We start from the raw sequence: 27,919 nt of genomic DNA on the forward strand, positions 1-27,919 counted from the left end.
AATTTGGGAATAAATCATTCTTATTCAAATTAAAGTCACAAAATATGTAAAAATGTATAAACTAATAAATTAGGGGTTATTTTATGTTTATTTTATCAATTAATATCCATAAATGCATGTATTTCAATATGGAATATTACTAAAATATGACACTTATCAATGACCTAATTAGATACATGACCCAATTATTATATGCTATTAGGCTCAATACATGGCCCATGAAAAATCCTAAACTACTTTATACAATTAATTTGAACTAAATTCTGACCCAAAATGATGATGACTTGTCCCTACTAAAGCCAACTGAGTTCTAGTCTTCTTTGTAGTCTCTGACCAAGGCTATAGTATTCTTTCGTGATATGAAGATCTTCTTTGAGATGCTATATACAATCCTTCATTCTAGAGTTGTCCTCTTTATTGGGTCTACAAAAGATAGATAAAAGCCCAATTAGGCCCAAATGTGCAAATAAGTTTTTGAACAAAACTCCAGGTCTTCATCCTTCTTATTTTGTGGATGTTGTGACTAGATGAATTTCCATCATTAGGTACAACATAAACTTAAAGGTTGTTGTGTTTATCATTTGTTAGAGGTTTCACTTATCAAATAAAGCGAAGATTGTAAGCTTTTGTATCATTTATTAGACGAAACACTTGTATCTTATAGAATTTTCTTCATAATTCACCATATATGGACAAAGCATCTTCGTATTTTACACTTTGTTAAGGCAAACACTAAATCAGAATTATGGGCTTGTTGGACTTTGCTTCAACAAATCAGTTAATGTTTCGAGTGTATTCTTCTTCTCTTTAATTTTTGGATTTGAACTTTATGATATTAATTTTCGTATATGATTTTAGAAATCAAATTAGTAAATTATTGAATCTTGATTTGATAATTAGATACCAGTTAGATTGAATAATATTTTGATTTGATTTACATTACCAGTTTAATTGATTAACCAAATTAATTTATTGTTTAGACTTGGATTTGAATCTTTAGAGAAATACGATAAGAAGAATTATTTGGTTCTTAAATTTGTGAATTGATCTTTCATCTTCTTCTATTTTAATTCTTTCCAATTTTTTGCATTTTTCATTTTCTATTTTTCATTTTTCAATCTCTAAAATTTCAAATTTTATTAAAAATTGAATTTAATCTATATGTGTCCTTTGAGAATCGACTTAGGTCATCCTCTATATTGCAAATTTTAGAGAAAGAGTTGGCATATTTGATTTGAAATTGGCATTAAAAATCAAACTCAACTTCTCTTGACTACACAACCAGGTATTATTTGGAACACAACTGCTTCTTAGATAATTGGGTATTATTTGGAATGTAACCACTATTTGCTAAAACACTTGGTTTCAAGCATATGTGATAAAAAAATCACATGGTTGCTCTCTAAAAAAGTATAACATTCTAAGATGAATACAATTCACTTTTATAGATTGCTAAAGATCAAAACAATGTTTTATCAATGAACTAGGTTTATAGGATTTTGCTTAATCACTCATGGGATTAATCGTAGGCAAAAATATTTTCGTGCAAAAGCTTATCCATCTTTAAAACTACTCTTATATATAGAGCTTCAGAAGATATCCATTGTAATTCCTTTTCTAGTCGTTGTGAGACTTGGAGACGTTCTTCGTTCTTCATGTTGTGTTTTTCCTCGTAAATGTTTGGGGCTATGTTAATATTTTTTCATGAAACATTCAATGCAAACTTCTATCCGAAGAAACATCTTCTAAATTATCAGGCCATTGTAGAGGCTTGAGAAAAAGCCAGGATCGTAGAGGCTTGAGAGGTTGTTGTCGTAAAGAAACTTTGACACACTCTTTAAGAGACCTTCAAATGTCGATGATTCTTGTAAGATCCTTTTGGTTGTCAAATGAAGAAACATTCTTTTCCAAACATAGTATAAGCATTTATATATTAATATTGTACTATGAAATGCGAGCTTATCTAATTAAGATATTAATATTAATATTGACATTAGACAAAGAAAATACAACTAGCACAAAAGTTTAAAACAACGACCCATTATTCAATGCAGTTTTAGGGTTAGACGTTGTCTTTCAAAACGCGGTGGCATTTTTTAAATTAACTTAATTTAAGAGGGTGGCTATTTGTAATAGCCGCATTCTTAAATCAAAGCGCTTGATTTAAGAATGCGGCTATTACAAATAGCCGTCTTCTTAAATCATTTTTTACCCTAATTTTGAAACGTGTCACTTACGCTTTCGTAGTTTCTTTCTTCTTGACGCTTCGCGTTTTCTCTCTGTTTCTGCTCTGGTGTTCCTATCTTCTTTTGCGGGCTTCATTGTGTTCTCGTGCCATTGTAAGTTCGTTTTGATGAATTCTCTTTCTTCTTCACCAATGGTTTATAAATGTTTTTCGTTTCATTTATTTGTTTGTTTTATTGCATTGGCGAAGGGTTCTCTAGCGCTTCGTTTTCTCTTATGTTTTTGCTCTTGTGCTTCCTCTCGTCTTCTGCGACCCTTCATTGTATTCTTCGTGCCATTGTAAGTTCGTTTCGAGCTCTCTTTCTTTTTCACCATTGATTTATATATTTGTTTTGTTTCTCTTATTTGTTTGTTTTCTTGTATTGGCGAAGGTCATCACTGCTTCGTCGTTGTTGCCTCCCCCATTACTGCCTTAGGGTTTAGAGTTTAGATTTTTAATTTTTTTAAAAAAAATTAAATAAGAATGCGGTTATTTACCTTAGCCGCATTTATAAATGGCATTTAAGAATGCAGTTAAATAGTCGAGTTCTTATCTCTTGTATTTACGACTACGTGTACAACAAATGCGACTATAAAGCCGTCGTTTTAAATAAAAAATTGTCATTGTCTTTTAATATTTCTGCACCAGTGTACATATTTTAAGATCTAATATAAAGATATTCATGTTTATGTACTTTTGTTATAAGTACTTAATCAAAATTAATTAGGATTTGTTGGTCTTTTCTATAACACTTTTCTCTTGTGAAAGTACATTATTTATATTGTGAGTTTTATTCATTTTTATATTTTATTTTATTTGTGAGTTATTATGTTGTTACTATAATACTTAACAAAAAAAAAGTAAAATGAAAATATGAACAATTTTTATATATTAGAAACTTAGCCCAACTCATCACCATATTGTACTTGAACTCCAAGCTTAGGGGCTTGTATTGTTATAGAAAAGACCAACATACCCAAATTATTTTGATTTAGTGCTTATAATAAAGTGTTAAAACATGAATATGTCTTAGTGTTAGATCATGACATAAACAATGTTTTGTCTGATGATGGTAAATGCATATGGTTTGATTAAATGCAATAGACGTAAATCACCTTGTGTAGATATTAGTATCTAATAAGCTTATGTTTGAGATAAATGATAAGATATGATGTTTTAAAGCTTACATAGTATATTTATTAACTTATACATTTTTTTACTATGGTTGTAGAGAATGTTCTCTCGTTTGACTACAAAATGGATCTCACAAAGAATGTCAACATCACTGATCTTTTTAGAAGTGTGTCAAAGTTTTTCTACACCAACATCTTTGTTAAAAGGACCATTTTTCATTGCTCCATGGCCCTTTTCCTTTTATAGTCCTAACTTTTACTCTAGTTAAGATAAAAGTACTCTAACCTAGGCTAGATAAGTTATGGTATGTATCAGAACATTCCTTCAAATAGAAGTATGCATTCAATGCTACATGGATAACTTTTAATGCAACCTTCAAGTCTACAAGGACAAACACAACATGAATAATGAAGGACTTCCTCTTCATCTCTATTATAAAGTGGACTTTAAGCCTAACTCAACCCCATAAAATCGGCTCATGAGGTGAGGTTTGCACCCACTTATATACAATGAAATGTCCTCATCTCTAGTCGATGTGGGATCTCCAACATACACCCCTCAGGCCGAGAGTGACAGCTCGTGCGTGGGATAACATATTATGGGTGGTCTGATAACAACCCGATAGAGGGTGGCCTGATAAGCCCACCAAACACTCGCTAGGATAGGCTTTAAATGACTTTGATACCATATTAAGAAGTGGACTTTAAGCCTAACTCAACCCCATAAAACCCGCTCATGAGGTGAGGTTTGCACCCACTTATATACAATGAAATATTCTTATCTCTAGTCAATGTGGGATCTCCAACACACCCCCGTCACGCCGAGAGTGACAACTTGTGCGTGGGACAACATATTATGGATGGTCTGATAACGGCCCGATAGCGGGTGGAACGATAGGCCCAACAAACACTCGTTAGGATAGGCTATAAATGGCTCTGATACCATATTACAAAGTGGACTTTAAGCCTAACTCAACCCCATAAAACCAGCTCATGAGGTGAGGTTCACACCCACTTATATACAATGAAATATCCTCATCTCTAGTCGATGTGGGATCTCCAACAATCTCACAACGATTGGCTAAGGATTTGCAACAACTCTTTTAGAAATATATAGAACATGTCTTCAAAGAATAATGTTTTGTATCGTACGGTCCTCGGGCGTTGACCAAAGTCAACATAGTAGGACCCCAAGAGAGGAATCCACTAGAAAGTACTCCAGGGCAAGAAGGAGTGTCTTTGAGGTCCACGGCCTCGGGTGTTGACCGGCCTCGGGCGTCGCCCAGGCTCAGCATAATAAAGGCCCTCGGAGAGTTTGGCAGGCCAGGGAGGTGTCCCCTCCTGATACCCACGGGTAGGGATAACCGTGGAGGAGGCAGCACAATAGGAGGCGGCACAGTAGGGGCGTGGAGGCCTCGAGCCTCGAGTCTCGGCATCTCAGATTGTAATAATAGATAAAGAAAGGTGGTTTTCAAGCCACACCCCCAGTACTAGAAGGGAGAGACCCAGCTCACGAAGGATTTTTGCATGAGGTGTAGGGACGCGACAGTACGCACCACCGTTGGAAAGCCACTAGGGCAGAGACGACCCATGAAAGGGTCACGTCCTAGAAGGTAATCTAAATGCATGGCACGTGAGGAAGGTAGGGAACTCCCAGGGCAGATGACTCAGAGAATGGGCGCATGAGTTAGCTATGCAGTCACCCTCGCACGAGTTGCACTTTGACAGGGCAATCTTACACGCTGAGAAGGCCTTAAGGCTGGGAACAGTGTTGCTAAGGAGTGCCCACAGAATACGCAAGTCTCAGGTTGACACGTGGATAGGAACACCGGGAAAGTATATAAGGTTTTACGATAAACAGAATAAGGTACATTTTACACATTCTAAGACATTTTGAGCAGAAGTAAGCATTTTCAGTTACACATTTCTTTGAACATTGACCTTACGGTGTTCTGCGACGAGAAGTGTTTGGTGTTTCCTGTCCAATAGCTGACTTGACCGTCGGAGTGCAAACGGCCGCGAAGGCGCCATTTGTCTCTCTGTTTCAAGTGTTCATGGCGGAGGAAGGAGAACGTTGGAACAGAAGCAAAGGAGTTCTTGAAGCGCAGCTCGTAGACACGCACAAAGGTGTTCAAGTCAACCGGTGGGAACATGTTTAGAACAACGATCAAGTTGACCAAGAACTAAAGATAATCTTGGTTTATAGACGAACTAGTGTAAAAGCATAAATCGTAAATCTTTCTTACTCTCAACTCTATTAGATCGTATATTATTGATTTGTTATATAACATTAAAGAAAAAAGTCTTTGAATTAGATTTACAAAAATATATTGATAATGTCTTTATTATTTTAAATTGTCTCTCATTGTCATCCTATACATTAATCTAGTAATAATTTTAAAAAAATATATACAAATCATCCAATTATTTTTTATTTTTTTTTATATTTTACTTTTTTTTCATGATGTTTACTCATATTCAATATAGTCTCGAAATATTCAAAGATAAAATCAATTATTATGAGCAAATCTATATATTGGTGATAACTTAAAGATAACATGTCATATTTCATATTTTGATTACAATGATAAGATAAGAGTTAATTTTCATGTATATATTTAAGTATATTTCTAATGTAATATTTTATATTTGATTACAACAATAAGATAAGAGTTAATATGATCATGAAAATCTATATAAAAATATCTCTATAAGATATCTATTGAAAAATTTGTACTCATTTTTATAATTTATGTTATTTTCTTATTTTACTGTTTACTTAACATCGTTATTTGCAATATGGACTTTTTTTAATTCTTCTTTATTTCTTATTATCATTTGTAATAGTCTATAATCCAGTTTAAATAAATAGACAATATCACAACATTAAGAGCTAAAAAAATGCCAAGGGTATAATAATTTTCGTTCCCCAAACTCTGGGATGAGACATTAGTGACCTACCCACTTGAGCAGTACGGGTTGAGTCACGTGGGTTGATTCGTAGTGGTAATGCATTACGTAGTTGAAAGAAGAGTTCACTCACCATGCTTTGCTTAGTTCCCAATCAATGCTCGCTAAGCAAAACAAAAGGGTAGATGTAAAGATTCTGGTGAGGGGTTATATATGGTTAGGTGCTTATTAGGTTTGAAAATGAGCCCCAACCAACCAGTGATTGCTCTAGGGAGTTGGAATCACACATGTGAAATGCAGCTTTAACCATTATTGCTGCATTCCAAAAAGATGCATGTAGTGGACTTTGTGTCTGCTTTTAGTGACAGTGATGCATCTCATGATTGGATTCTCCAGTTTCCTTTTCTTCCTTTTCATGGCAAAAAAGGATAATGACCTCCACCATTCTAACCAACGCTCCCCTCTAATATCTCTCATACTCATTCATTTATTTCTTATGGGGATCCGATATTAATTAAAAATAAATATATTTTATATATACAAATGGATTTCAAAGTATATAATAATGATTTTATGAGTTAATTTGATAAAGTTAAGTTGATTTAAAGTTTATTTTTTAATAATTTATTTAATATTGAATTGTTTTTTCATTGAATAATTTTATTTCAAAATATGATCATATTTTTGTTATGGTTTTTAAGATTTTCAAATTCAATGCAAACGAATGTAAAACTATTTATATGCATAGTTTAATCGTTACTCATATATGTTCAAAGGAATCATATAATAAGATATCAGTATTTAATCTTCAACGTAAAACTTGTAGACAAACAAAAAAATCATAATACAAACAACGAAATAAGTATATGATCTAGTAAAACAAAATTATATTTACTGAATGTTATATGGTTAGTATTTTATAATAAAAAATTAATTTTATTAATCCAATTATTAAATTATAACTTTATATGATCTTCATTATTCGTATTACATTTTATTAAAATTTAATATTAATTAAAACTATACTTTAAAATATATACATTATCTTAATTTTGACTTAAATAAATGAGTAATGAAATAATAGATATTAATATTGGAAGTATGGTCTTTGGGTAATCACATAATAATTCACTACCAGAAAATCATTAAATAAAAACCAATTTTAGAGATCAAGAATAATTAGTTGCTATAGTGACTAAATTAGAGACCATTTTATAGACTAAAAACAATTTTGGTTTTCTAAATTAGTTTCTATTATTGTGAAATAATTTCTAAATTGGTATCTAATTAGCTACCAATGTTTTAACTACCAATTATTTAGATTCTAAATTTGGTAGAAAAAACTTTGGTAGTTAATTAGATATCAATTTAAAAACCATTTAACAATAATAGAAACTAATTTAGAAACCAAAATTTTTTAAGTTTTTAAAATAGTCTTAATCTAGTCACTATAGCAACTAATTTTTTTTATTTCTAAAATTGGTTTCTATTTCATAATGTTCTTGTAGTGATCGAATACACTAATATTTTTCACATTGATTAAATATATTTAGGTATAATCACAACTAAAAATCATTAAATATAAATTAATTATAGAGTTAAAATATAATTAATTACTATATTAATAAGACTAGATATTATTTTAGAGACTAAAAAAAATTACTAGTATCTAAAATAATTTTTAAATTTATAAACTAGTTTCTAAATTGGTATTTAATTGACTGTGAATGTATTAGCTACCAATTTTAGAATCTAAATTAATTAGTAGCTAAAACAATGGTAACTAATTAAATATTAATTTAAAAAGTAGTTTATAAATTTTAAAATTACTTTATATACTAATATTTTTTTTAGTTTTTAAATTAGTATTTAATTTATTCATTATAATTTATAATTATTTATTGTCTCTAAAATTAATTTATATTTAATAATATTTTTAATGAATAATTTACTTAATAAATAAATTTGTGACTAATCTACTTAATGAATTATGGTTATTTATGACAATAAAGAAATATAAAAGGAAATCACTCTAACTAAATTAATGACTTACTTATTAAATAATTAAAGTAGAAGAATCTAATTATAATATAGGAGAACATTATTGATACAGTTGAAATATTAGAGAATTGTACAATTATATTAATTAAGAAAATAAAATATATCATGAAAATTTGTTGAGGGATGGGTAGTTTAGTTGAAATATATCATTTAAGTAGTTTTTTTTTATATGGTAGATGATTGTTGTTACTTGAGGTGTCAGCCTAATTGAGATGTTAAATAGCATAATAATGTCTAACAAAAAAAAATTTATATAAAAATTATTTTATAAACCAAGCTTTTTAATAATCGTAAATAGTACCAATCCAAAAACATGTACTTATAAGTGTTAATTATATTTTAAATCATATATATTGTTCTTTGTTGTGTTCCAAATAATACTTAGTTTTAGTCATGAGTGGCTGAGTTCCAAAGAATACTCAAGTTTCAGCCAATATTGGTTGAATGTCAAAGAATACTTGGGATTTAGCCAGGACTTGATGGGTTCAAATAACACTCACTTTGTAATTTACAACCTTAGTTTGCTTAGGGAAACTTGACTAGATGTCAAAGAACTAGACATAGTTTGTGCTATCAGACAAACCATTATACAAATATTGAGTAATCTTTCTTTCCTTAATATATTATGTTGCATGTTATTTTGCTTGTGATATTTAAAGAAGAAGTTCAAAAGGATTTTCGAAAACTCATTGACAAATAATCTACCATAAAAATTATCACTTGACTACCAAGTATCAGATGATATTTTTCAGAAATGTTTTAAAATAATTTTAAAAACAAAATTCAACCATCCATTTTTTTTTGTTTTTCTTGTTTTCTTAAAACTTCATCTTCGACATCTTCTTCATCAACTAGACGAAGGATTAAACCTTTAATGTCTCTACAAGTAAAATTTATAACATCTACATTTGACATATTGTAGTCAATGTTTGAGCATATCATTGAAAATGGTGTGTGCCTATCACTTGGAGTCCTCCAAGGATTGTGATGATGCCTTCTGAACTTGCGATCACACTTGTTGTAGGCACAATTGAAACCAACCTATCAGGAAAGAACAATTGAATTTTGTGCCACAAAGACTCGTGTACAAGGACATAGTCGGGATTTAAAACTTAGGCCTTCATTATTCTTTGAAAGGGAAAATCACAAGAGGTCATATGAACTATTAGTCGCGTCCATTTTTCAAAATAAAAATGTGATATAGGGCTAACCTTGATCGAATCTCCAAAGATATATCTCGTGTGTTATATTTTTATGGCTTCATATTCTCCTTAACAAATTATAACTAAGAGGAGGGAAGAAATGAATTAAAGATGGAATGTAAAATGAAACAAAACGTAAAACAGAGTGAAGGCTAGACCATCTATAGATTATCGTCTAATGAATCATCTAGCCACACTTGAGAATATAAAGATAAAAACGTAAATGATAGAATATTAAAAACATGAAAGTATGCAATCGCTTGCTATTAGACTATCTAGTATGCAATCGCTTGCTAGATCATCTAATTTTTGTTATGAAAAAATTAAAATGATTTGTGTAGAAAGAAAAATGGCTTATGCAAAAAGGTATGCATAAAATAGTTAGATTATCTAGTCAGCAATCGCTTACTAGATTGTCTAATGGTTCTATAAAGAGAAAGAGAAAAAGAGAGTGAAAACGTTAAAACTAAATTGCATAAAAAATAAATGATAAAAACTTAAATTTCAGAAAATGTACATGACTAAAATGTAAAGTGCAGGAAAATTAAATTGCAAGGAATATAAATGGAAGGAAAAATAAAGTGCAGAAATGTAAAACAGAGCATTGCGGGAAATATAAATTTCTATTGAATTAAACTAAAACAAAAATTAATTGAACACACAAATTGAAAAATAAAAGTGAAGAAATATAAACAAACGGGAATTGAAATGAATTACAAATGAGAAAAGCTAAATTCAATACTGGAATGAAAAATAGGGAATAAAAATCATGGTTTAGTAATCTTCAACTTCAATTGCAAGAGACCCAAATATGGATTCCTTGTTACTAAAGAAAATATAACAAATTGGTTTGTATGTTTTTATAAAACTACTTTCGATAAAAAAAAAAGTCCCAAAAAAATTTTGAAGAAGAAAACACTTAAACTATTACCCAATTCTATACTTAAATTCAACTTGAAAGATAAAGTACAAAATGTATATAGTATAGATAAGAAGAATAGCAAGAGAAATTGAAGAAAAATGAAGAATATCTATAGAAGTCAAAACGACAAGAAACTGTTGACAAAAAATAGAAAACTAAACTAAATTACTGTTGCACATACATGTCTAATATCTAAGCATCTCTCATTATATCCTTTTGTCTTATTATGCCATATATAATCTCTGTTTATAAAAGTTTTGAAGTTTCAGAAATGGGTGGGCTTGAATTGGGCCCACAAAATCAATTTTAAAATTATATCAACTAACTTCAACTTCCTCTTTAAGTGTTTTATCGAGCATTTAATGCTAGTTAACTAAGGCCTTTGACCGTATAGTAAAGGTTCTATAGATTTTAACTTGTTAAAAGTAAACTTTTTCTACTTTTCAAAGTACAAATGTCAACCTTCAAGCTTGTTATGTCAAAGTCCAAAAACAATGAAAGAGATGTTGAAGTTTGTTGGAGTTGAAGCTTGTTGGAGTTGAAGCTTGTATTCAATGAATCCAACCCACTTATAAATTGAAGATAATTTTTAAAGAATATGACCTTGTGTGTATTAGTGTTTTGTGTTATATGGTAGGTATGTTTCTTTATATCAAGGTAAATAATCCATAAGAATCCAAGAAAAGTGTTTTTAAAATTTTAATGTAGAATTAAGGAAATTTTATAGTTAGAATTAAGGAAATTTTAATGTATTGAAATATTGTTTTATTCCGTGAAAACTAGTCAAAACCTAAAAAACTTATATGGATTTAATCTGTAAAAACTTGTTATTTAACATATTAAAATCTCTTGAGTTTTAGGATGTTGTTATCTGTTATGGTTTTAAAATATTAAAGACTCAAAATAATCAATTGTTTTCGGTTTAAGTGAAATTAATTGTTTGAATCAACTTCTTAAATCATTAAAATTTACTTATCAGTTGAAAAAGTGTTTTTCTATGAGTTTTATAAAAATATCTTTTGAGAATCTTTTTGTATATTTTCAAAATTTTCAAGAGACCACTAAGTGATTTTTTAGAGAAATTTTAATTTGAGAGAATTCTTTTAATTCTTTGAGCATTTTTTTTTACTTGTTCGATTACATATCTTGATTGAAGAAGTTTTCCCTGAATTTCCAAAACTTGAACGTTTCTGCAGTAATTTAGGTGAAGAGTTTTGAAAACTGTGAAGTTTTACAAAAAAGTTCATTATCTTATAAAAACTTTGACTTAGTTTTCTATGGGAAAAACAAATATGGAAGTCTTGCTTGAGTCTCAAAATTGTGTTTTTGAAAAGCTGGTTTGGAGTACAAATCTGAATAAAAATCAAAACAAAGTAGTTCAAAGTTTTTTAAATATAGTGAAACACACACCATTTGTTACTTGATTCTATTGATTTAGAATAGGTCATAGTGTTATAAACTTTATAGTTAAAAAGTATGACATACCAAATGACTTAGTTAGACGTGTACCTAAAAGTACCTATAACAATTTTGGAATCGAAATTTATAAAGGGATCAAACCTTGTAATGTAAATTTGTTTTGCAAGAGCCTTTAACAGTCATGAAGCATCTATGGTATCTTAATAGTTTTTTCAAAGCACATTACTATAGATACTTCAAAATTTATTGACCTGCAGCTGAAACATGAGAGATATGACACTTATGGTGACAATAATTAGGGAAGGATTCTCGAAAAAGGTGATATTGGCAATCACATGTGTTGTATGTAGAAGGATTGAAGCACATCTTACTGAGTATAAGTCAGCAATGTGACAAAGATTATTAAGTCATCTTTGAGCAATATTCATGCTTGATCTATGATGCAGGTTCAAGGAAAATCTTGTTTGTAGGTAAAAGGGTAAAAATAATGTATACAAGTTAAATATTACAAATATTGCATCTAAAATTGAATGTTTTCTATTTAAAACTAGAGAATATAGGCTATGGCATAGAAGAATTGATCACATACACATGCATCACTTGAATAAGCTAATATATGAGATATAGTCATAGGCCTTCCAAAAATGAAGTTTGAGAAGGATAAGGTATGTGAAGCATGGAAAAAAGGTAAACAAACAAAAGCATCTTTCAAATTGAATTTTTTTTGTTTCAACTTCTAAACCTTTTGAGTTGCTTCACATGGACTTATCTACATCCAATACCTTTCTCATTTTTCAAATTTTTTTCCGAGTTATTACAAAATGAAAATTGCAACAACATTTGTGAATTAGAAGTGATCATGGTGGGGAGTTTCAAAATGAAAAATTTAACTCATTTTGTGAAAACAATGGTATTCAACACAATTTTTCTGCACTATGACTCCACAACAAAATGGAATGGTAAAAAGGAAAAATAGATAATTAGAAGAATTGGCTAGGACAATGCTTAATGAATTATCTCTTCCAAAATACTTTTGGGTTGATGTTCTCAACGCAACTATGTCTTTAATGTGGTGTTCATTAGACCAATTCTTAAGAAAACCCCTAATGAACTTTACAAAGGTAGAAAACCTAACATTGGTCATTTTAAAGTTTTTAGTTGCAATTGTTTTATACTTAATAATAGCAAAGAAAACCTTACAAAGTTTTATGTTAAATATGATGAAGGTGTTTTTATTGGATACTCATTGAATAGTCATGCTTATAGAGTCTATAATAATAAAATTATGACTGTAGAGAAGTTTGTGCATGTTGTTTTTTTAGACTAACCATGAAAAAGAATAATCTTCAAAGTATGATGCAAGCAAAGATGAAATAGTTGATTCATTTCAGAAGTTCATAATTGATCTAGAAAACCAGTTGAATTTATGGATCAACTTGTTAAATTTGTAAAACTAACATATCTACCAAAGGAATAGAGAATACATAAGGATTTATCTCTGGATAATATCATTGGGCAAATTGAAAAGGGATTTTCTTTTAGACATTCTCTTAATAATTTTTGTGAACATATGACATTTGTGTCTTAGTTAAAACCTAAATTTGTTATTGATGTATTAAAAGATAAAAATTGGATTGTTGTTATGCATGATAAACTAAATCAATTTCTCAGAAATTATGTATGGGTTATAGTTCCTAAAATTGAATATATGAATATTATTCAAACTAAATAGGTATTCAAGAATAAAATGGATGAATCAAGAGCGATTACAAGAAATCAAGCTAGACAAGTTGCAAAAGGATATAATCAAGAAGAAGACATTGACTATGATGAAACTTTTGCACCTGTATCTAGATTGAAAGCTGTTATATTACTCATTGCATTTGTTTGTATGAGTAGTTTTAAGTTGTTTCAAATGGATTTTAAAAGCACTTTTCTCAAGGGATTCATTAATAAGGAACTTTATGTCTCATGACCACCTGGTTTTGAAGACCAAACACATCTTAAACATGTCTACAAGCTCAAGAAGACACTTTATGGTCTTAAACAAGCTCCATGATAGTGGTATGAAGCGTAACAACTTTCTCTTGTCTCAAAACTATGAGAGATGAAAAGTTAACTGGACTCCTTTTATTAAGAAAGAAAATGTTGATATCATTCTTGTTCAAGTGTATGTTGATAACATAATTTTTAGAGCAACTAATAATATTCTTTGTAAGGAGTTTGTATGAGCAATGCAGGGTGAATTTGAGATGTCAATGATGGAAGAGTTGTCTTACTTTCTTGGTTTACAAATAAAAAAACATAGAAATGGAACATTCCTGAGTCAATCCAAATACGTTGTGACATCCAAAAAATATTTAAGATGGAGAATTGCAAGGAAGCTGCAACACCAATGTCAACCAACTACTACCTTCATGAAGATGAGGGAAAACTAGTTAATTAGACAAAGTTTGGAAGGATGATTGGATCACTGGTGTATCTCACAACTAGCAGATTGGATATAATGTTTCTTGTTTGTCTTTGTGGAAGATCAAGTCATGTCCAAAGGAATCATATTTTACTACAACAAAGAGGATTATGAAATACCTTAAAGGCACCAAAAGCGTTGGACTATGGTATCCTATTAATGCTTTTTTACTCTAATTTTGCATGATGTAAATTTGACAGAAAGAGTACCAGTGGTACATGCCATTTGCTTAGATCAAGTTTGATATCTTTTCATAGCAAGAAGCGAGCATGTGATGCTCTTTCAACGGTTAAAGTTGTGTTCATTGCATGTGGTAGCTGTTGAACTCAAATTTTGTTTCTTAAACATAAGCTTGAAGACTAATGAGTCAAATAGGTAACTTTGACTTATTATAATTAAAATGCAATACATCTAACAAAGAACCTTATAAACACTCTAGAAAAAAACACATTGAGATTAGGCATCATTGAGATTAGGGAAATAGTAGCGTTGCCTCCCCAGGGTTGGTGATCGCCAGAATCTTCTAAGTTGTCTTCTTAGGTGCCTTTACAGTTATGAAATAAAAGATGTGTAAATGTTTTCTTAATAAGGTTAGCACACTAGAAAAAGCTTAGGCCATATTTCTAGAAATGAGGTTTGAAAATAGAATGATGGTTATGCTTCCCTATCGTCATGCACGTTGGAGTGGTGGCATCGTGTAGCACTAAATGTGCGTGAATGTTGTACTACTTCGAGATTTCTTCATCAGTGCCCTTTAATGTGTCTGATATTTTCAAATGATTGATCATTGAGATGTTGTTATTCTATACAAATTCAACAAACAAATTAGTATTATAAAAACGATATTATCTTTTAATCAATCAAGATTATGTTCAAATAAATTTAAATTTGACTTAATAAAATTAAAACATTTTGCGAACAGATCCTTAGTGACTATATTAGACCATTGGTGATTAGTCTTAACAAAATTTAATGTAATTTATTTTTTACATAATCATGAATGAAATGATATCTTACTTCTATATGGTTAACCTTAGAATGTTGGGTAGAGTTTTTCGAAAGATTGATTGCACTGGTATTATCGCAATATATAGGTATATTGTTATGAACACTAGAGTAATCTTGTAAGTGATATCTTACCCGTAGAAGTTGAGAGTAGAAACATACACATGGCATATGCTTCACTTCTATTTTAGAAAAAGCAATGAAGTTTTGCTTCATGCTTGACCAGGATATCAAACACGGTCCAAGGAATTGGCATCCCCCACTTATCGACCAAGTGCATTATTTGGTGCAAGGTTGATAAAACTTCTTCCTCACTAGTTTCAGAACGTGAACCTCAAATGATAATGCTAGCTCAAATGCTACTAAATGTGATTTTGAAGAGATCATGTGACCACTATTCTCGGACCCCATGGTGGATACCAAAATGTTTTTGCCATAGATAGGAGGTATCCTTTATTCGAAGTACTCTAGTATGTTATATTGGAAAATTCTCACTTATCCTAGTTTTTCTCTCTCTTAATATTCTATAAAAATAGGGAAAGTACCATCCATCTTCATTTCCTCCCCTCATACCAGTAGTGACCCTTGGTACGTAGGTCAGTGGCGTGTATTTAGGGCTCTATGTCCTATATTCGCACCACATCGAAAAGGGGTTCCACAATAAGGGTTGTTGCTTTTGACATTTACATATTTGATTATAGTAGGGCTAAAATTGAGTATTTTGCATCATCTGGATATCAATTAAGAATATTACAAAGGCCGAAAGACTATATTTACATTGGTCTCATCCGTATCAGGTCATGATCGAGTTAGAGAATATAGGCGTTCAATACGAAACCAAAGTTTGACTAAGGCCTTTTGACCTCTCGACCATGTCTACATGTATATTGTAGGCTAATATATGAGCCTCAATGTACTCATCCTAAAGATGACAAACATTCTAGTGGACAGTGCAGGCCTTGAATCTAACCCAATCTGACCAATGCTCAAGCCTTCCTTGAATCGTCACATATTTCACAACTCACATGTCCTTCCTATTTTATTCCCCTTATGATGTAAATGAAATACTATCTCAACCATGGTCTCCTCGACCAATTCATTCTTAATGTCACACCATTTTTGTTGAACAAGATACTTTGATCTCTCCAAATCCAAGAGGAAAGCTTGAAGACCTTGTTGTTGAGCGTGTGTGTGTTGTCTAGTTGTTTGAAACTTGTTAATTCACTCCTTAAGATGATCCAAGTTCATTTGAATCTTTAACCTTTTGAAAAGATGTGTTTTCTAAAAAGCTGTCAAAATTTCAACAGGTTGTTTTACCTTAGCAGTTTTTGAAAAACTTGGTTGACTTTGTTGTCAAACCAAAATAAACGATTGTTTTGACAAAACAAACGATTGTTTTCCTGAAAACCTTAACAGAATTCTGTTAAGCGATTTTAATATGTTTTAAATGATCCTAACTAACTTGGCTCCTTTATTAAATGCTTTTGACCACTTTGTGGGTCTATATAATGGTGGTTTTACGCTCCTAATCTTGGAGTAAGAGAAAGAGTTCATCAAAACAGTTTTTCCAAGATTTGAAAGAGCTTTGGATCATTCTAAAGTGTGTGGAATAGGATTGGGTTGTAATTTTGAACTTTAAGCTTTGTAATACCCATGTGTATTCTATTCCCTTATTCCTTGATTACTGTATTTATGTATTTGTGTTGCCAAGGAGTGTTGTGTGTTCTTGAGGGGTTCAAGATCATCACTTTTGGTGTGGTTTGCCAAAGGTAGTGTGTTTCTTGATGGATTCAAGGTCACTACTTTGGTGTGTGGTGTGTGTAAGCTGGTTTTGATTGAATAGTGGATTACCCAGTGGTTTTTGGGGACTGGATGTAGCTCTTGGTGTAAGAGTGAACCAGTATAAATCTGTTTGTGTGATTCTCTCTTTCCCTGATCTCACATATATCTGTTTTAAGTTGTTTTTATTAACTGCTGATAAAAACAACCGATTGTTTCGACAAAACAACTAATTGTTTTTCTGGTAACATCTTAAAACAATTTTTGGTATTTGTTTCCTTGATTCTTTTCTCTGTAATTCAGCATTAAATTTCATTATACTTGCGAAAATCCCCCTTAAACAATTCACCCCCCCCCCCCTCGTTTAAGGCCATATATTCTAACAATTGGTATCAGAGCTTGGTTCTTGAAAGTTATTCAAGTTTTGATCCTAAATCTTTTTTAAATGGCTGAAAAGTTTTCTTTTGGGGAAGGTGCCTATTTAAGCAAACCACCTTTGTTCTGTGGTGTGAAATATGAATTGTGGTGCATAAGAATGAATTTCTTTGTTGAATCTATAGATAGAAAAATCTGGAATGTTATTACAAATAGCTATCTCATGCCTATATCTGAAAATGTTTCTTCTGAAAGAGAAAATCTTGATTGTGTAGCTATGAACATCATTGTATATGCACTTAATTCTAATGAATTGCTCAAAGTTTCAGAATGTAGTTTTGCCAAAGAAATGTGGAATACCCTTGCAGAGTATCACAAGAATCCAAGGAGTGCCTTGATGGACAAAGAAGAATCTTTTGTTGAATCTTTCTCTTCAAAATCCAGAAAAGAGGTTTGTCTTATGAAAAAAGAAGATTTTGGATCAAGTCAAGTTGCTGGGAACAAAAACTGTCATTACTCAAGTCAAATGACAAGACAAGAAAGTGACACAAGCAGTGTAAGTTAAAGCTCTTCTATTAATGTTGAAAATTATAGCCAACTTCTTGAGGCCTTCAATGAGACTCATGAAGAAGCTAATAGGTTGGCCCTTTTGAACAAAAGGTTTAAACAACTGGTTGGAAAATCGAGTCAAGACATTGGAAGAAGAGTTGAACCATTCAAAAACAGATTTTGAAAGTTTGGAAATGATTTACAAAAACTCTTCTTGCAAGTGTGATTCTAGCTTTTTTGAAAACTGTGAATCTCTTCAAAAGAAGGTTCACTATCTTTTAAAAACCATGGACAAGTTTTCCAAAGGCCAATCTAATCTTGAAATTGTTCTTGCTTCTCAAAAATGTGTTTTTGGCAAGGCTAGGTTGGGGTTTAATCCAAACAGCAAGAACAATTATGTTTCAAAATCCTTTTCAAGTTTCTTTGAAAAACAACCTGTTGTTTTATCGAAACAACCGGTTGAAATTTGCCATTACTGCATGAAAAGGGGCCACACTATTAGATTATGCAGAGTAAGAAGGTTTTCTATTCCTAAAGGTATTTTGAAATGTGTTCCTAAGGTTTCTAAGGTTCCTACTAACATCATTGGATCCAAATTTATAAGGGGACCAAATCTTGCTTCTTAATCTTTTCTTGTAGGTATCCTTGGCAGCCAAGAATCACTTTTGGACTTGAAGAGTGACTGCTAAAGGGAAGTATATCAAGAGCAAGGACAATCTTTGTACCTACACTTTCAATTGTATATGTCTTGGAAGGTTCTTTGAAAGTTAAGAGACATCTTGGCACATGCATAGTGGGTGCTTAAAAGAGAAACTTCAAAAATAAAGAGAGTATGTGTGTTTTCATTTCTCAATTTATGTATGTGTGCCATGTGACCATATGAACATCTCAAAGTCTTTTTTTTTTAGTGAATCTATTAGGGTTCTCTGTGCAAAGGTATGAACAAATTGCATACTGCATTTTCATCCATTTAAAAGATAATTTATGGTTATGAAAAATGTTCCTTTTGTTGTCATAGTAAAACAACCGATTGTTTTTTCGAAACAACCGATTGTTTTTCCTCTGGCACCTCTGTATAATGCTATCAAGTTTGCTTATGCATGATTAAACCATTTCTCTTTTTCAAATCTTGATTTTGGACAAATATACATTGAATGTGCCTCAGAATCTGATAATAAAAGATTATATCCACTTGTTTTCTTGAAAGGTCTATATCATTTTCTATTTCTTGAAATGTCAACATTGTTTGTACTGCTGGTCTACTATATTATCATTTTGATTTCTGCTTTGTACAACCCTTCTCATTTTCTATTTGTGAGAGCAAATAGGGGGAGCTGTTTATGCTTGATTTGGTTGTATAAGATAGCATTAAAATTGATGCATTATGTTGTTGTTTCTCTGCACTTGAAAACACTTGATTACTTCACTTTTCTGGTTTTTTATGCTAATGTTGTATATTGATGACTTTTTACGGCAAGTGCACCGCGTTTGTCAGAAGTAATAATTGTCCCTAAGGACGGATATCGATCCCACAAAGAACAGTGAATTATCGAGTACAATATTTGCTAAATATAACAACAGAACAATAAAAAAGAGTTTGAAGTGATTATGTTGGCACTGATCAATAAGAAAACAAACAAAGAATTAGTTGCTTCAATTGGAAAAATTGGGATTAAGTTTCATCTCTCTCACTCTCATGTATTTTGATTAGCATGTTAATATTAAGTTCTTTAATTGAAATTGATGCCCGTATAAAAATCATTTATATCGATTCCTCGCATATAAAATCCTTAAGAATGTCCCCTAACTATCGATCCCTCGCATAATTATAAGAACGAAGCTCAGACGTTTAATAGCAATTAACATTTCAAGTCTATTCCTAGCACTCAAATATGTTAAGTATTGTTGTTTAGGTCCGAACCCTAAAAATACCTCCCGGTCAGATTTAAGATTCTCAATTTGTCACGGAAAATTAAAAGTAAAACAACAATACCAATAATCAATCAAGAACTGAATATTAATATATAAAATATCACCTCAATACATAAGAGTTTGAGCAGATTACTCCCAATCCCAAAGGGTAGAATTAGCCACGCATACTTCTATCACCTTCCATTCTCCCAATTGGGTTACAATTCACTCTATGGTGTTTTCCTCTCAATCTGGCCCCCTAAGGTTGAGCCTCTAGCCCTCTATTTATCCTAGTTTTCTAGGGTTAGGTTGTTTATTGTGTCGCGCTAATGGGCTAAATGATAAAACATAAAAAGGCCAAATCTTTCTTTCTTTCTTTTTTTTCTTTCATTCTGGGACCTTCTATCTTTATCTTTTTGGCTCAAATCATTCATCTTTAATCCAAATCTCCAATCTTCCTTAGAAACCTGCAATTAACACCAAATTTGGGACTAAAATACTCTTATTCAAATAAAGATCATAAAAAATGTAAAAAGGTATAAATTCATAAATTAGGGATTATTTTATATGTAAATTAGCAATAAATCCTCATAAGTGCCTATATTTTAATATGAAATATTACTGAAATTAGACACTTATCATATATGCAGAAAACTGGTTTGTGTGTGTTTTGCTATCTTGCTGCTATACTTGCTTTGTATATGCATCAACTATGTGTTACAAGACCTTTCAAGTACAGGTGCTATGATGAAGAATGATCAAAGTAATGCTTATGGCTTTTGGCTTATGACCTTACTCAAATTCTTGACAAGTCAAAATTCATGACCTATGTAAAGTAAGTTGTATATGTTCATCCTATGCTTTTGGCTTCATAAGACCAAATGATATTCTAAACATGCTTAAGGTAATGCAAAGGTATGAATGTATTTCATTATGCATTTTCCATCACTTTGAAAGATGATTTGCTTTGAAAAACAACATTTTCTTGTTGTCTCAGAAAAACAACCGATTGTTTTCACGAAACAACCGATTGTTTTACCTCTAGCACATTTGAGTAAAGCTTTTATGATTTCTTATGCATGATTACAACTGTTTGTTTTCTTTCATAACCCATTATGAGTCAAATATGCATTCTTTGTGCCTCTGAATTAGATCATAAAGAGTTATATTCTTTGTTTTCCTTGAAATTCAAAGCTTTTTATGAATAAGAACCACATTGGTGGTCATGGGGTTGATGAATATTTGTGAATGTATCTTTGGAACGTCTAGAAGGTTTGCTCTTAACAGAAGAAAGAATATCTCTACCAAATCCACCTCTTGAGAAATCATTTGACCAACTTGAACTGCTGGATGAAGAAAAGATAGGGGGAGAAACTGTGGTCTCCTTGCTGAATTTTTGGGGTCTATGGTTCTTTGATTCTGCTGCTGTCATATCTCTGATACACCATATATCTTTGCTACAATTTTGATATGGTATCACAGGTTTGTTGCTGCAATGGTGCTACTACACATACTGATATTATGGTTTTTCTTAATCTTGATTTTATCCATTCTTTCATTCTATTTGAGAAGACAAATAGGGGGAGAATGGTGTGGTTTTATGTGTTGTATAGTTGTTGATACACTATGGCGTTATCTGGTTTTATCATGGTTTAAATTCTGCTGCTGCCATGCTTTTATTCACCATAGTTCTGCTGCACACAAGTCTCCTTTTGGCACTGGTTTTTATGGCTATTTGACTGGTTTTTCTGCTTAAAGGCTTATGCAGAAAACTACTTTTGTGTGCCTTGGTATCCTACTGGTATACTTGCTTTGTATATGCACAAATTCTGTTTTGCAGGATCTTTCAAGTTCAAAAACAACAACACAAACAAACCAAGGATTTGTCTTCATCAAATAGGGGGAGATTGTTGAACAAGATGCTTTGTTGTCTCCAAATCCAAGAGGAAAGCTTGAAGACCTTGTCGTTGGGTGTGTGTGTTGTCTAGTTGTTTGAAACTTGTTAATTCACTCCTTAAGATGATCCAAGTTCATTTGAATCTTTAACCTTTTGAAAAGATGTGTTTTCTAAAAAGCTGTCAAAATTTCAACAGGTTGTTTTACCTTAGCAGTTTTTGAAAAGGTTTTGAAAAACTTGGTTGACTTTGCTGTCAAACCAAAACAATCAATTGTTTTGACAAAACAACCGATTGTTTTGACAAAACAACCGATTGTTTTCCTGAAAACCTTAACAGAATTTTGTTAAGCGGTTTTAATATGTTTTAAATGATCCTAACTAACTTGGCTCCTTTATTAAATGCTTTTGACCACTTTGTGGGTCTATATAATGGTGGTTTTACGCTCCTAATCTTGGAGTAAGAGAAAGAGTTCATCAAAACAGTTTTTCCAAGATTTGAAAGAGCTTTGGATCATTCTAAAGTGTGTGGAATAGGATTGGGTTGTAATTTTGAACTTTAAGCTTTGTAATACCCATGTGTATTCTATTCCCTTCTTCCTTGATTACTGTATTTATGTATTTGTGTTGCCAAGGAGTGTTGTGTGTTCTTGAGGGGTTCAAGATCAACACTCTTGGTGTGGTTTGCCAGAGGTAGTGTGTTTCTTGAGGGGTTCAAGGTCACTACTTTGGTGTCTGGTGTGTGTAATCTGATTTTGATTGCATAGTGGATTACCCAGTGGTTTCTGGGGACTGGATGTAGCTCTTGGTGTAAGAGTGAACCAGTATAAATTTGTTGTGTGATTCTCTTTTTCCCTGATCTCACATATATCTGTTTTAAGTTGTTTTTATTAACTGCTGATAAAAACAACCGATTGTTTCGACAAAACAACCGATTGTTTTTCTGGTAACATCTTAAAACAGTTTTGGGTATTTGTTTCCTTGATTCTTTTCTCTGTAATTTAGCATTAAATTTCATTAAACCTTCAAAGTTTGCGAAAATCCCCCTTAAACAATTCACCCCCTCTCGTTTAAGGCCATATATTCTAACAATTTTGACCTTAATCCCATGCCATTTCGATTTCCATATATGACTTTTCATACATCATTGATCCATAAAATTAAAGGAGACACTTGGATTTGCATGCACCGTTGACCTCTTCCTCTATTAAAACCAAGATATTAACTATGCATATGAAGCACAAACATGGATGCAAACACAAACATAATATGAACACAGACACAAAGATATGGCTAAATTGAAATATGTTTAATTATACTTCAAAATGTAAACAAATTAAGAGAAACATTTATAAACAAAGTTTAACAAATGAAAAACTTATGTAAACCACAGTCTTTGACTTTCACATTTGTTCATCCTAAATTAAAAAATACAACTTCTAGGTCTTGTTCATCAAGAGATAAGTTAAGTTTCCCCTTCTTTTAAACAAATACTAGATTATTCGTCATTTTAAGTGTCATCTTATTTATTTTCAAATAGAAATTAGTAAGTACTCTAATTCCTTTAAGAACAAGAAGAAGAACATGGTGTCCAAGTAGATTAATATCTTTTAAAGTATTCGTGCAAGAGATTTTGAACAATTCACCATGATTTTGCATCCATTTTACCTTTGTCCCTTAAAGAGTCAACATCAAAAAAAATTCTCCCATCTCAAAAGTTTGCAAACTTTATATTTACTTGTCTCTTTAAATCCACATCACCAAAGTGCCTCTTAAAACATTTATTCCTTTCATGAGTAAGTTTCACATCTTGATTTGGGACAAGTCTTTATGAATCTTCATTTAACCATTCATGATTGTAATATCAATAACATTAAAAGTATATAAACACAAATTAACATAATATTATAAATTTATGATATTATACATAAGAAGTACACAACAAAACATAATCATGAAATAATTTACAATATTATTACCTTGGATTTAAAGAATGAGTAAGACAATGAAGAGATGTGTCACTCGTAGTCTAATGATCAATTAATATTGAGTTTACTACCACACAAAAATGATGGATGCTTAACTTTTGTCTTTCTTTCATGTTGGTATATCACATTTCTCACATCTTTAATCATTGAATCTCATATTTCATATATTAAGTCAAGAGTAGCCATATCTGTTTTGTTTTTTAATGATGTTCCTGCCGGTTGACTCGATTGCCTTCGCACTTCAACGACGATCACACGCCCAATTCTCTCTGCCTAGGTTGTGCTTTCCTTCGATCAAACACTCTGTACCTGCAAAGACAAAGGGGCGTCCTAGAGGCCGTTTGCACTCTGATGCTCAAGTCAATACTGGGGCTAGGAAACACCGAAGCTCTTAGCTGTAAAAGCTCTGTGTCAAACTGTGTGTGTCGCGTAAATGTTGCGTACCTTGTTAGGTTTCTTATTACCCTTTATATAGTCTAGGGTTTCCGTTGTTTCCGCTACCCGCATTTAGGGTTTCTGAGGGTATGCCTTAGCGCCACTATCAACCAATCTTAGGGCAATCTAGCGTGTAAGACTCCCTTACTAGAGTGCAACCTATGACGGGATGACCACCTGGGTACCAACTTGTGTACCTAATCTCTGGGGCCATTCATCTTGGGAGTGCCCTAGCTGTTCACGTGCCACGCATGCAGCCTACCCCTGGAACATAACCCTCATGGGCCTTAGCGCTTCCAGTGATTCTTTACTTGTGCTACGCCTGAATGCGCTATTCACACCACACGCTTGGACCCCTCGTGATTTAGGCTTCTCCCTACTGATAACGGGTGTGTTGTCTGGGATCCACCTCTCGTGGCCCTGCTCTGCTGTTTGAGTCACCGATGTCCGATGTCACATCGCCCTCACTCTATTGCCGAGGACACATCAGCACATCCTGGTGATCGACGCCTGATCACTCTTCGACACCTTGGCTCGCGTCGCTCGCGAGACACTGGCCCATGCCGCTCGTGGGATCCAGCTTACATGGCCCACCATTACTGGCAGTCAACGACGTCCGAGGACTGGTCGGTACAAATGAACATCATAAATAGGGGTAGTAAAAGCAAGTGTATAGTCAGTATTAACCCCCCGAATCATCATCCAACAAAGTTATTTTCACAAATTGTGTGTTATCCATATTAGCCTCTTCGTAAAGAGACCATTAATCACTAATAACCATCTCTTGGAGTCTTTTTTCAAACTTCTAAACCTCTTGAGCATGATTATGATTTAAGCAATTTTTTTCAAAGCAATAGAAAGTAACTTGAATATTGGTAATCTCATAAAATACCCCACAAAAAAAAATAATAAAGGTAGCATAATCGACTATTTGTGTGATCCAAAAATATTGTTGGTAAGTATCACTATTTCTTTTAGTATATTTTGTTGCACAAATATCTTTCAATTCAACATTCAAGTGTGCACTACACAAGAAGTCTAACAAATTGAACGAAATTCTAATTATATGAGTGTACTTGCTGCCTTATGATGGAGGAGGGCCAAGCACATCCCACCATGAAAGCCAAGACCCAAAGCTAGACCATGATGAGCGTCTAGACTCAAGGAAGGAGCGTCTAGGACGTGAAGAGGGAAGGCTACACATGGAGCGTCTAGGGGGAGACCTAGACCGTCTAGGCCCAATTACAAGATCAATGGCTAAGCACATTCACACCCAATTGAATGAAGCCACGGATGGAAGAGAGAAAGCCTTGTACATGTTACATGGAGGCCCATTAGGGGTGCTTAGTAATTAGAGTAGTGTAAAAAGCATAATTGTGTGAACATTCTAGAATCTTTTTAGCTTTGGCCGGTCATGAGCACATGGCACATGTTCTTGGTGATTTGCATCTCATTTGTCTTTCATTTCATTAGATATTAGCTTAGTTTATACGGCCATCTAGCTTATAAATAGGAAGGCCTACACCTTGTATTTGCAAGTTTATTGTGAGTAAAGTTATGCTGCCATTTTGTGCCAAGCTTTGCTTCTCCCTAGAACTCTAGGCTCTAAACTTCACATCCTTCACCTTTCCTTGGGCTGGCCGAACCTCCCTATATTCATACCTATCATGCACCTTCAAGATCAACACCACTCTTAGGAGGATCTTGCACACACTCATACATAGCTTCCGCACCATATCTTACATGATTCAACAAGACCTTCATGAAATTTGCCATCATTTGGTATCATGAGCTTGGGTTCTTCAAGATGAGTTGCTTTTGGTCTTTTCATTTCTAGATCTTCTTTATTTCATGTTGTTCATCTTATTTCCATAATTGTCTTGCTGTTTTTTGCATTTTAATTTGTTTTGGTGTGCTATTTGGAAGATCCAACCGAAGCACTTTTGTTCAATTGATCTTGAACAATTTCTTGTGCAAATTGTGATAGGATTCCATACAACTTTGAGTTGTTGTTTTCTTTTAGGCTTTTGAGTCTTTATAGCACTTTTAATTTGGTTCATATTATGCTTTTGAGTCTTTAATTTCTGAATCCATATATGTTTTGTCAAGTCATGTTCATCCACAATGTCAACAATTCTTAGTAGTCCTTTATTTGGCTTGATTGTTTCTTGATTTAGGGTATCTTTATTTGCTTTGAATCTGCCGTTCTTTGATCTTTTGGTGCCTTTTTAATTTTAGTTTGAGTTCATATTGTGTTTAGATCCTACACAATTCTATTTCACAAATTCCATTGTGTTTAAATTTTGGTATCTTGCTGTTTTTGTTTCCAGTTTCCAGGATCCCCTGTTTCAAATTTTCTGTGCTGGCTGTTTTGCTCCAGAAAAATATTTTCACTCATAGGAAAATTTTGATTCTCTGGAATATGCAAGTTTGAAGTGTTATAGAAAGTACAAAAAAAGAATTAGTCCAAAAGAATCAACAGAAAAAAAATGATAAATCTTTTAAAATCAGTGTGCAAATTTGAGGCGCTACAGCTGGCGTAACTGAACACCAAAATTGCAAAATTTATTAAAAAAAATTGTGCATGCGTTTTGAGTAATTCCAAAGCCATATTTTAGCTAAAATCTTGAATATCTTGCATATCAAATTTAAGAATTATATATTAAAAACACAGCTCAGCATAAATTGGGGAAAAACACGTTTCTGGCCCACAACATTTTCCAGTGGTGCTGTTTTTTTATTTGGTCATCTAATTCTAGTGCTATTCTTAGGATTCTTTTGTGTGCCTACCTTTATTTTGGTACATTTTATTTGCTTGCTTAATATTTCTTGGACCTCTTTCTAGTTGTCATAATCTAACTCCTTTTGGTGGTACTGTTTTATTCAATTAAATTGTTTCTTGCTTTTGTTCTTTGACCTCTAATTTGGTGCTGGAATTTATTTCTCCTTTGGTGCTTAATTGAATGGAAACTTGACTTGGGTAAGGTCTAGTCTTTTGATAGGTGCTGGAATTGGAGAATTAAAACCTTCATTCTAAGGGGAAACAAAGCCAAGGCCGAAACAAGCTTTCTTGAAAAACACTACAAACACTTGGAGGGCCAACAAGCAAAGACAACAAGGAAGTGCAATTAGCAAAAAGAGGATCAACAAAGGGAGTTTTCTTAATTTCCTTGCAACTTAATTTGTGTTAATTACCTCTTAATTATGATTTAGACGGTGAGTGTGTCTTCAAGGGCTCAAAGTGTCCAAGAAGCCTCACCTAGGGCCGACTAGTATAGAATTCTTAATTAGCAATTGTTAATTGTTTGTAATTGCCTTTTCTTTTGCTTAGTTAGTGACGCTTTGCATGATTATTTTGATTTTGTGTTAAACCGACTAGCTTTGTTAATTAGTTAGCATACATTGTTTTCTTGCATTGAAAAAAAAGTTTTGATTTCTCAACTTAATTGTGTTCTAAGTAGTTTACTAAGAGGAAGTTTTGTGTGAAGACATTGAGGGATAGTTTTTGGCTAAGGCAAAGGCTTGGTACTTAAGTAGTCCTTTGTGACTCACCTCCCTTACCTGGAAAACTACCTTCTTTGACTTTCCTAAATTTCCTCAAGGTAAAACACTTATATACACAAAAACTTTAGCCATGTCTTC

Source organism: Phaseolus vulgaris, chromosome 8 (assembly GCF_051622355.1).
Source record: "Phaseolus vulgaris cultivar YP4 chromosome 8, ASM5162235v1, whole genome shotgun sequence".
NCBI lineage: Eukaryota > Viridiplantae > Streptophyta > Magnoliopsida > Fabales > Fabaceae > Phaseolus > Phaseolus vulgaris.